Here is an 11,497-nt window from a genome sequence, read left to right on the forward strand (position 1 = left end):
ATGGACATTTCGGGATTTCTGTAAATCATCAGGATGAAAGCTTTTCATGTATACCTAGCTATCAACTGAAAGTCAAACAGATTTGACTCTTAACAATAAAAGAAATTTAATCTGTAGGTTGGAGAGACAATGATAAGCTATTTCATCCTGCTTAATGAATTCAATTGAAATTAAAAATATATTAACTCATTGTTTTCACTTTCATATCAGAAATCATTTATTCTCCTTGTCACCACTGTAATGCAAGCTTTCTATTCTACCAACTTTTTAAATGATTTGAAGACTATGTTACAGTAAAATGCTAAAAACTTTTCATCTTTCTCTTTGTCTCTCTCCAAGTTTAAACAGTACAAACAATGGGAAAGGGAATTTACATGTCATTATAAACCCTCTAGATGTGTGGACCTATTTTTAAAAATTAAAGTTACAATTCAAAAATATAATATGCATTTTAATTATATAAATACATATGTAAATTTTGAATGAATTAATTTTAAACCAATAATTTAGGGGTGCCTGGGTGACTCAGTCGGTTTAGCATCTGACTTCAGTTCAAGTCATGATCTCACCGTTCGTGGGTTCAAGCCCTGTGTCAGGTTCTGTGCTGACAGCTCAGAGCCTGGAGCCTGCTTCAGATTCTGTGTCTCCCTCTCTCTCTGCCCCTCCCCTGCTCACACTCTTATCTCTCTTTTAAAAATAAATAAATATTTAAAAAAATAAAAAATAAACCATTAATCTGTTGTTTGATAATAGAATTGACTTTATTGAGATAAAAAACAGCCAGGGCTATAATCTCTGGTAGTTCTTTAAAGTAAAACATATTTGAAGAAATGGGTGTGTTTTCCAAACTCTAGCTTTTTTAATTTGTGAAGCAAATGTATGGTAAGCATTTATTTAATGGCAAATATTGCATTCTCATTGATAGTATGTGAAAGAATGAGATTTAAATTATATATAGAATATTAATCTTTTTTGGCATATTTGCTTATTTTCTGATTTTTTCCAGGAATGGATCACATGTCTTATAATTACATATATTTTTAAGACAATGAAATAAAATTAATTGGGTGAGGACATCAGAATGGAGGGAAAATTAGATTAAGAAAAATTCTATGAAGCCAGGAACTGTTAGTATACAAAAGTCAAGCCAAGAAGAATTATTTTCTAGAAGTAGCTGTACACGAAGCTCTAACTTTTCTATTTATCTGCATATGGAAAATATAGTTACATGGTAAGACTTTGCAGAAGTTAAATGTACACACACATACACACACACACACACACATACACACATATACTTGTTTTTGCTGAGTAGAAAGACAAACTATTCCTTTCAGATGGATAAAAAAATATCCCCCATTAAGCTTTTTGAAGAGGGTACCCAGTAATGAAAAGAATGTCCATCAACAATATCCTTACAGTTAAAAAATCCTTACAGTAAAAAATCTGATAAGTTTTAAAGAGCATTTTCTTGTAATGTTTTTTCCTTTAGGTCTTCGTAAAAGCATTTTGCAAAAGCATGTCTATAGGATTTTGATTTTTTCGTGTTAGAGGATTAATGCCTTAGGCTGGTCTGGCTTAATCTAAGGAAGAATTTCCAATATCCAGAGGAAACGGTGCGCCTGCTGTTTTTCCGGAAATCCTTCTTAAATGCTGCTTATCTTCACTAACCTTTCTATATGTAGTGAATGGGAGCATGCTTGTGGTTCTTTCCCCTGAAAAGGAACTAGAATTCAGCGAGTATTGTTGAGTTAATTATAAATCATGTGCTTAAAAGATACTCCAGGACCTGGTGAGTACACGTTTATGAATCAAAGGTCATTTCACTTCTGCTCAGAGTGAGGCTTCAAAAATCCCTCAAAGCGAACATTCCCTTAAAAGCCGGTTGTCTTTGGTCGTTTTGGGTTGTCAAATGATCCTTTATTAAAATATTTTCCTTTACAGTTCTTAACTAACTGGAAATTCCACTGCACCATTGTTGATGTCATCTATGATGTCATGAGGGTTGTGGCCATCAACATTGTGGTCCCCAGGATCTCTTTAATGGTTCCAGAGAGTTGTCTGGCTAAAGATCAGTGCTACGTCTGCTGGGCAATGTTGACAGTCTCATCAAAAGTGCTATTTCCACTGTGCTTAATGTTTTTCTGTTTCTGTCTCTTGGAAGTTCATTGAGGGCTTTGACAATCAGGACAGATGCAGAAGGTACCATGTCAATCTGGGCCTGTCTGTTCTGAGTGGTCAGTTTCACTGTAATTCTCAGATCCTTCCCATCTCCAGTTGCTTTGGCGATGTCGTTACCAATCTTTTTTGGAGACAGACCCGGGGGGGTTATCTCTGCAGCAAAGGCAGACATGGCACTGACTTCCTCACTGGTGCACCTCAGGTGTAAGACTTTATCCCGTCGGGGTCAAACCTTAGTGGCATGGTGGAAGCTGGCATGGTGGAGACAGCTGGCGTCAGATAAACCTGGATTTGGGATGACTGAAGATAGTTACACCTTCACCTCCTCCCATCCAAAAGCCGAAAGCCCCTCAAAGGCCTTTAGCACATGAAGGAATAGGGATTAGACCTCAAAATTCTGAAGCAAAAGACACAATATTTTATATTTCTCCTATGGAGAAGTGGACAAACATTTATACCTACACATATAGAAATGATATACATATAATTTTAAACAGTACCTTAAGGGAGAGCTACAGTTAAACAATAGTTAAATAAGAATAGAATATAGTTAAATAATAATAAATAATAGTAATGCAGTTAAATAATATTAAATAATAAATAACAGACTGAGAGCATTGCTGATCCAGGGCAAGGGCAATTTTTTTTTGTTGGGCACAATTGAGAATAGTGAATTTGTAAAAAGCTGGAGATAAACAATGCTGGATCTTTACCTATGAATGGGAAAACCGGAAAGGGGAAGTAATCACGCATGAGCAGTTTGCACATTTTATTAGGAAAACTATCAAGGAGAATTTAAGGGGCAAGAGATTAGCTAAGATATAATTGGCTTTGGGAACAAAAGCAATGGAGTTCCATGAAGCAAAAAGCACTCATGATTTGGGTGATGTAGGGCACTCACCCAGAATAAAAGCCTTGCTAAGTCAACCCTGGTTAAATCCCAAACTCATGAAACAGACGTCGTTAAAAGGTTAACGGCTGTCAATACTTAGTCCAACCTTCTTATGGTCTGAGGAAAAAGGAGAAAAATATCTTCACGTTTATGTGAAAACTGACATGGAAAAGGCTGAAGAGGAGGAGAGAATTTTACAATTTTATTAGCTTAGGACGTAGTCACATATACACATCACTGAAATTTCAGAAAATGTTAGGCCAGTACTGGCACACCCTCCAATACGATGATAAAGTAATATTTTAAAATTATGAAAAAGAAATATTTAAGATAAAAAAGAACTTAACATGTAAACTTTCCCACGAATACATTTAATGTTCGTAGGCAGAGAGCCTACTTAATTATATTTAATCGATAAGGAAAATACAGAGCTAATCTGGCAATTTGTACTTCTGGCAATATGGAAAACAAAAACCTTCCTTCTAGAAAGCCTACTGTTAAAAGCAAAATATTTTTGCTATTTATTTCCTACTACACACTTGTTGAGTTGATGCTGCTGTCAGGTAAATGCTTGGAAAGAAAGTCAACAAATAATGTTGCTCTAGAGAATTATGCTTGTTCTAGAATAGGGTTTGCCACTTGTGTCCGTTCTAATCACCAAGATGTGCTTACACATGCAAGATGTTTTTGGGGAAAATGCATGTGAGGGATCAAACAGTAGGTGCTAGAAAAGACAGGGAGAGCCTTTGGATTGTGAAGCAGGTCTGAGAGCTGTGATGGAAGAAGCATGTGTAGGAAGAACCTTCTATGACAGCATAGTTCTAGAAAAAGTATCATTGTTTAGGCAGCTGGGGAGTTCTTTAGCCAAACTCATAGGTGCTTGCATTCTGCAAGAATGGGCTGGCACTAGAAGTTCTGTCTTGCTTAGTTATTAGCTGGGACCAGCCTGGCGGGGGGGGGGGGTGGTGTATGGCTTAGGCAGTGTGGCATCAAGGACACAAGTACAGGGTCACTGAGTCAGCTCAGCTCCCTGCATCAGATTCTGTTGAAGGAGACCCAAATGGTGCACTTCCATGGCCACCATGCCCATGTCGCCTAGAACCTGATTCATAGACATGCACACAGGTATGAAATAGAACCTGTGGTCATCAGATCCGTGGTTCCAGCAAGGTCAGAGCTCAGGTCAGTATCCCAGAATCAGGGTAAGACTTCCAAAAATTGAAGAAGTTCTACCCCCTAGAAGAAAGGCAAAAAGTAAAATGAAAACATTTTTTAAAAAAAACCCTCGGGGCGCCTGGGTGGCTCAGTCAGTTAAGCGTCCGACTTCGGCTCAGGTCATGATCTCATGGTCCCTGAGTTCAAGCCCCGCGTCGGGCTCTGTGCTGACCGCTCAGAGCCTGGAGCCTGTTTCGGATTCTGTGTCTCCCTTTCTCTCTGATCCTCCCCCGTTCATGCTCTCTCTCTGTCTCAAAAATAAATAAACATTAAAAAAATTAAAAAAAATAAAAATAAATAAAAATAAAAAAAACCCTCATTTTAAAGAGCTTGCATATTACATAATGGGTAGAGTTCTAAACGCTTTAATAACTAATTCTTCCCATTATCATTTCCACCGCAGAGTCAACACTATATGTTGTGCCAGGGAACACTATAGAAAATGCCAGGGAACAGTGGAAACATCGCAATGTTGAGAACACAGCAGTGAAGAAAGACAGTAACTTCGGCCTTCATGGGGCTTGTCTTCTAGTGAATACAGAGTCCGTATTGGTCCTTATTTTATCACTCTGTGAGTTCCTGTCTCTTTCTGTCTCTCTCTTCACCAGGCACATACACACACATAAACATTTCCTTGGCAACTGAACATAAATATACAGAGAACAATAACAACGATAAAAATCTAGACAAGCCACAATATGACATCACAATATGTCCGGCAGGCATTGCAAAGGAACCAGCCCATAGTCTAAAGCCTAGCTGCTGTGGGATCCTGTATAAATGAAAGAAATCGAGGAAGAATTTCTCACTTCACTGGTCACTTTCTCCCAGCTTCCTGCTTAGTCCTCAGTATTTTCAATTTGTAGCTCCATAAAGACATGTTTTAAAGATTCTCAACCTACCAGTGACAGTGGAATTAAGAAAAACCAGAAAGTATTTATGATTCAGACAAGATCGTTTCCTTAGCTCTAGATCCTGCATACCAGCTGGTGCAAACATGAAAATGTCTTAATTTTCCAAAGTAGGGATAGCAGAGGAAACAGTGATTACTTTGTGATCAGTGTGTATCATCTTCGTTTTTAATGCCTGAAAAGACTGAATCCAGGCTTTGTCTTTTGTTACCATTATGGCTTTCCTTATCTATCTCTATGTACTTCATCTTATTAGATTTTTCCTCATTGATCTAAGAATAGAGATTTTTCTGAAATACTAAATTCCGTGATTTTGAGTGCAACAAATTGTTGAGGCTATTTCTGTTTTCAAAATAAGTTTATGATTCATAGGCCAATTTTTCCTAATATTAAATAATGCAAGAGAATAAAACAGATAATGATACTAATATCAGTAATAATAACTGTATACCTTTACTGAGGGATTAATGCAAGCTCGTTACTGTGCAAACCTTTTGTATGAATTATCTGTTTAAAAACCCTATGTGCTAGTTCCTGTTAGTGATCACAGTATACAGATGAGGACACTGAGGAAGAGAAAAGATAAGAAAACTAATGAAAATAATAAAGGATAGAGCCTTAAACCAATATCTGACTCAGAGTCCAAGACCTCTTTCCTTAGTTTGTAAGTACTACATCTATAGGTCAACTTACTAAAGCCTTGAGATATGGGATGCCTGGGTGGTTCAGTCGGTTGTGTCCGACTTTGGCTCAGGTCATGATCTCACAGTTCGTGAGTTTGAGCCCCTCGTTGGGCTCTGTGCTGACGGTGCCACCCTCTCTCTCGTACTCTGTCTCTCAAAAATGAATGCATGTTAAAAAAATTTAAAAAAAATACATAAAGCCTTGAGACATCAGATTCAACACTTCAGTGTTCAGTTGTCACATGTAAATTATGAGTAGTATTTATGTTCAACAGATTGGAACTTAAAAGCAGAAGTTGAGGTGAGAAGGTTATTTTAGTGTATTAATAAGGATTGAAGCTCTGAAAATGAATGACATCCCGAGAAAGCATTTTTTTTCCACCATCATTCGTTTGTTTAATAAATATTCATTTAGTACCACAGGTTCTGATGGTGATTGAGCATAATAAAGAAAATAAAACATAGCCCCTGTCCTCAGGAAACTCACAGCAATTATTACTAAAACTACATAATTGTTAAACAAAAGTAATTATTAATCAAGGTGTTAAATGATTGTAATTGTTTCCTATTTCTATGTAAAAATGACCACAAATCTAGCAACTTATGCCACATCCATTCCTTACTTCTCAGTTTGGTAAGTCAGATTTGAAAGTCAGAAGTCCAATCACAAGTTAGCTAGGTCCTCTGATCAGGGATTCACCAGGCTGACATCAAGGTGTTGGTTGAACTGTTTTAATCTGGAGCTTAGGATCCTTTTCAAAGAACATTTAGGTTGCTGGAAAAGTTAAATTAATTTCCACTGCAGAACAGAGATCTGTTTTCCTGCTGGCTATCAGCCAGCTACTGTCAGCTGTCTTTCAGCGACTCCTTACCTACTAGAGGCCACTCCAGGCTCCTTGAGAGGTGTCATCTTCTATAGGCTTTCTCACACTCTTACACTTCAAAACTCCGACTTCAGGAAAAGCTCAGTACTTTTTTTTTTCCTTTTTGTTTCAGGAGTAGAATTTAGTGATTCATCACTTATATTTATATACAACACCCAGTGGTCATCCCAAATGCCCTCTTTAATACCCATCACCAGTCGAACCCATCCCTCCTAGTTCTCTGTAGTGAAGAGTCTCATGGTTTACCTCCGTCTCTGTTTTTATCTTATTTTGTTTCCCCTTCCCTTACCCTATATTCATCTGTTTTGTTTCTTAACTTCCACATATGAGTGAAATCATAAGGTATTTGTCTTTCTCTGACTGGCTTAGTGAAAGCATTTCTATTAAGAAGAAAAGGTGGGCTAAAATACAGACATGAGTTATCCAGTAAGTGGAAAAGTAGGATAAGCCTGCAAAGGGAACTGATGAGAACGTCAGATGGGTAGAAGGAAAATCATGTCAGTGTAGTTTCTCAGAAGCCAAGGAAAGACCATTTCAAGGAGAAAATTGTTAACAGCATCAAAGGATGGTGTAGAGGACTGAAAACTTTTCCTCTGGATTAAACCAAGCTGAGCACATGGGTAACCTTATCAAGGTACTCAGATCCAGGGATGGGACTGGAGGTTATAAGTGAGCTGAAAGGTTTAAAATAACCACTGCAGAAAGTAGGAGAGCAAATTGACTAGAGGTACAATTTCAGGTAATTTAGAAAAAAACTTGGAGTAGTGATCATAAGTTTATTCATTACTTCAACAAGTATTAAATAGTCCCAGCAAACAAAGCACTGTTCTGGGTTTGGGGGTACATTTGGGTATAAAAGCAGACAACATCTTCTGTTCTCTTAGAAATTAAGATCTACAAGGGTGATAAAGAAACCACGAACACCATGTTAACATGTAAAAAAAAAAAAAAATGTTACACGATACGTTGGAAAGGGACCAATGTTATTTAAGAAACAAGTAGGCCAGACTTAGATCAGGAGTGTTCTAAGCGAAAGTGTGTTACAAATGAACATAGGATTGGCAAATATATTTAATTTTTGTGATATTTGAGCAATGATATTGACTGGAGGAAGTGAGAATTAGCCATGTGGATATCCGGCAATAACACTCTAGCAAAGGAACAGCCAATGCTTGTTCCGTGAGGTATTGGGCAGTGTGCTTGGAGTCCTGTAAGGGGAGAGTAATAGGAGTTAAGGTTAAGGGAACAGTGGGAATGGGCTGTGAGGGTCCTAAAGCAGAGGGAAATGCAGGCCCTTGCAAGGATTTCGCTTTTACTAAGTGAAGTAGGAGCCACTTACATTGACGACGATGTGCACAGTCCCTCACTTCCTCCTGTAGTGTTCTGTTTGCGGATTGTACCCACCGAGAGTTGGCTTCACGATTCGTTTTGACAGTTACCACAAAAACAGTGACAGAAGGATTAACTTTTGACAGATGTCTTATGAAAATGCAGGACCATATGTTCTCAGCTTGATATTAAACAGAGGGAAGAAAAGAATAGGTGGCTGTATTGGAAGAAAGGGGGGGAAAATGGACTGGCAATTTGATGAGGATGTTTGTAGTTTTCATTCACCGATAAAAGATAAATATGTTGAATCCGGATCTGGCATTTGAGTTTTCTTTCAGCATTGAACCATCCTGGTTCTTCTTAGTGAATCACCGTGATTTCCAGAACTAAAATATTACTTCAAGATTCTGGGAAAAAGAGGTTCTGAGAAAAAAAAAGATAATTCTGAACCCAAAATGTTTCCTGTTTCTTTAAATAATATATTTTAAAAATAAACTAAATATACTTTTGGGGTTTGGTTTAGATTAAGACTAAATCTCCCCCCTCCCTTACTGGCCATTCATTCATTCACCGATTTACTCATAAAACGAAACAAAGAAAAAACAAATGTTTATACACAGAATTAAGATAAATATTGGGAAATATTTTCTTTAAGAAGAAGCTTTAAGAGGCTCACAGTCGAGTGATAAGAATGTTTTGTGTATGAATAGTGGAGGTATAATATGATATGTAGTAAAAAGGCAAACAGCAAAGACATGAGGGTGCCATAGAAGTATTGGGGAGAGCTTCTAACAGGACATAATATTGGATGAAGATGGCTTACCAGGTAATGTGAGATTGCTTAGAATATGTTGATTAGGAAACCCATCTTTCAGGATGATACTCCAAAGGCACATCAATATGGTAGCCAATTCATTGTTCTTAATTCTGTTCTCAGTAAATATTAACTAAAGGAGAGAAGCGATAACTATGATGATGTGTTACTTATATGGAAATACACAGACACGGCATTTGTTCAGAATTAAATCAAACGTCTACAGAATTCAGTAGGGGTAAACTCTTATTAGAAATAAAATAAATTCTGGGGCGCCTGGGTGGCGCAGTCGGTTACGCGTCCGACTTCAGCCAGGTCACGATCTCGCGGTCCGTGAGTTCGAGCCCCGCGTCGGGCTCTGGGCTGATGGCTCAGAGCCTGGAGCCTGGTTCCGATTCTGTGTCTCCCTCTCTCTCTGCCCCTCCCCCGTTCATGCTCTGTCTCTCTCTGTCCCAAAAATAAATAAAAAACGTTGAAAAAAAAATTAAAAAAAAAAAAAGAAATAAAATAAATTTAAATATGTTCTCATATACCTTGTGCAGATAAGGAAAATTGGTGTTTCTTTGAACTTAGAGAAGAACTAAAATTGCCCTGTCCTTGATCTACTGCTCTGACATTGAGCTGGTTGGACAATACTTCTAGAAAGTTAAGTCCTGATTCTATGACTTACTATTCAAATTATTTCATTTATTATCTCCACACTTATTCTCCATGTTATAGTAAAGTAGTTTTTCTCATTGAAGTGTTTGTCAATTACCCACTTTTGAGCCCTGCCAATGCAACACTGAGATTATTCAATGAAATGATTCTTTCCTGGAGGGTTCAGAAGGATGACCCACTGTGAATTCAATTGAAGCCATTTCAAAATTTGAATCCTGATAATAATGTTTATTCTGATATTTTCTCCTTAGTTTTCCTTATGTAATAGAGCCATGATTGAATGAAATTGTTAGCTTCCAGCTATAAATGAAGTATTGACTTTGAGTGTTAGTGATTGGCTTTGCCGATTATTTCAGTTACTTTGTTAATGGGACAGCAATGCAAGAAAAATAATCACATTTTAATTAACAGTGAAAGCTGACTGCGTTTCCTAATTCCAATTAACTAACCTCTGCTTCTCTCCCCAACTCAAATATTATTCACATGAGTACTTGGATAAAATGTGAAGACTAGAGTTCTTTTTATACATATGTAATATACATGTATCATCCTGATAATGTTATATAAGGCAAGGGTTATTCATAAATTTATAGAAACAAATTCCATTTTCTGACTGGCAGTAATGCCCCTTAATACTCATGTATAGTAACCACACAGGTATCATTAAAATGAAAAATATTCACTTTTTAGGCATGTATACACTAAATCAAAAGCTCATTTTTGTTTAAGTATTTTTCTTCAACTGTATTATTTTTGAAAGTGCCACTTATAATGTTCAAAACAAGGCCAATTAGGCCAATATTGACAAGTTATAAATGCATTCCAAACTTTTTCTTGGAGTACTCAATAAACAAGTACTTCTATTTGTATTCATTTTGAGACTGTTTTCAGTGAATCACACTTTAATCAGGAAATCTGAGCTTATAAAAATGTTCATTATATTGATTTTTCCAGTATTACTGTACACACCGAATCCTCTGAAGGCTATTGAAATACTTTATTTCATGATGTTTGCCAGGCTAATGAAGATATGTACAAAGTTATGGCCAAATTTTATATAATATTACATATTAAAAGAGTCTCCATATTTGCACTTTTCTAAAATATTACTTTTGCTGGTGTTTAAACATACAATTTAAGAATAGACAGTTGGTAGGTGCCTGGGTCGCTCAGTGGCTTAAGCACCCAACTCTTGATTTTGGCTCAGGTCATGATCCCAGGGTCATGGGATTAAGCTCCAAGTTGGACTCTGTGCTGAGCATGGGTCCTGCTTAATATTCTCTCTCTCCCTCTCCCTCTATCACTCCTTCCCTCTGTCTCTTGAAAGAAAGAAAGAAAGAAAGAAAGAAAGAAAGAAAGAAAGAAAGAAGATAGACAATTGGTAATTTGATTGGATTTTAACTATATCATGGAACAGATATAGGAATAAATCCAATAAGGAACTACTTATTGCTTAAAAATATATATCTTATATTTTGCTAGAAAATATAGTTAATGAAAATGGCATTATTCAAACACAAACTTCAAGTCTTCTCTGATTTGCAACAAAGAGGGTATCCCTGTGTTTTAAAGGCAGACAGCTCTCCTTAAGTTTTCTTGTTTTTTTAAAATTCTTTACAAGAGGGGCGCCTGGGTGGCTCGGTCGGTTAAGCGTCCGACTTCGGCTCAGGTCATGATCTCACGGTCCGTGGGTTCGAGCCCCACGTCAGGCTCTGTGCTGACCGCTCAGAGCCTGGAGCCTGTTTCAGATTCTGTGTCTCCCTCTCTCTGTGACCCTCCCCCCGTTCATGCTCTGTCTCTCTCTGTCTCAAAAATAAATAAACGTTAAAAAAAAATTAAAAAAAAATTCTTTACAAGATAGTTGTTTCAGTATTTATTAGAGAGTTCATGATAATGTTTCCTTTGCATAAGGTATTTATTTAGGAAAA

The 11,497-nt window shown here is 37.1% G+C and overlaps 1 pseudogene; it reads right to left on the reverse strand.

The window, feature by feature from the left end:
- Positions 1–1,903: 1,903 nt before the first annotated feature.
- LOC116738240 lies at positions 1,904–4,163 on the reverse strand (annotated as a pseudogene).
- Positions 4,164–11,497: the final 7,334 nt, after the last annotated feature.

Source organism: Lynx canadensis, chromosome A1, assembly GCF_007474595.2.
Source record: "Lynx canadensis isolate LIC74 chromosome A1, mLynCan4.pri.v2, whole genome shotgun sequence".
NCBI classification, from domain to species: Eukaryota; Metazoa; Chordata; class Mammalia; order Carnivora; family Felidae; genus Lynx; species Lynx canadensis.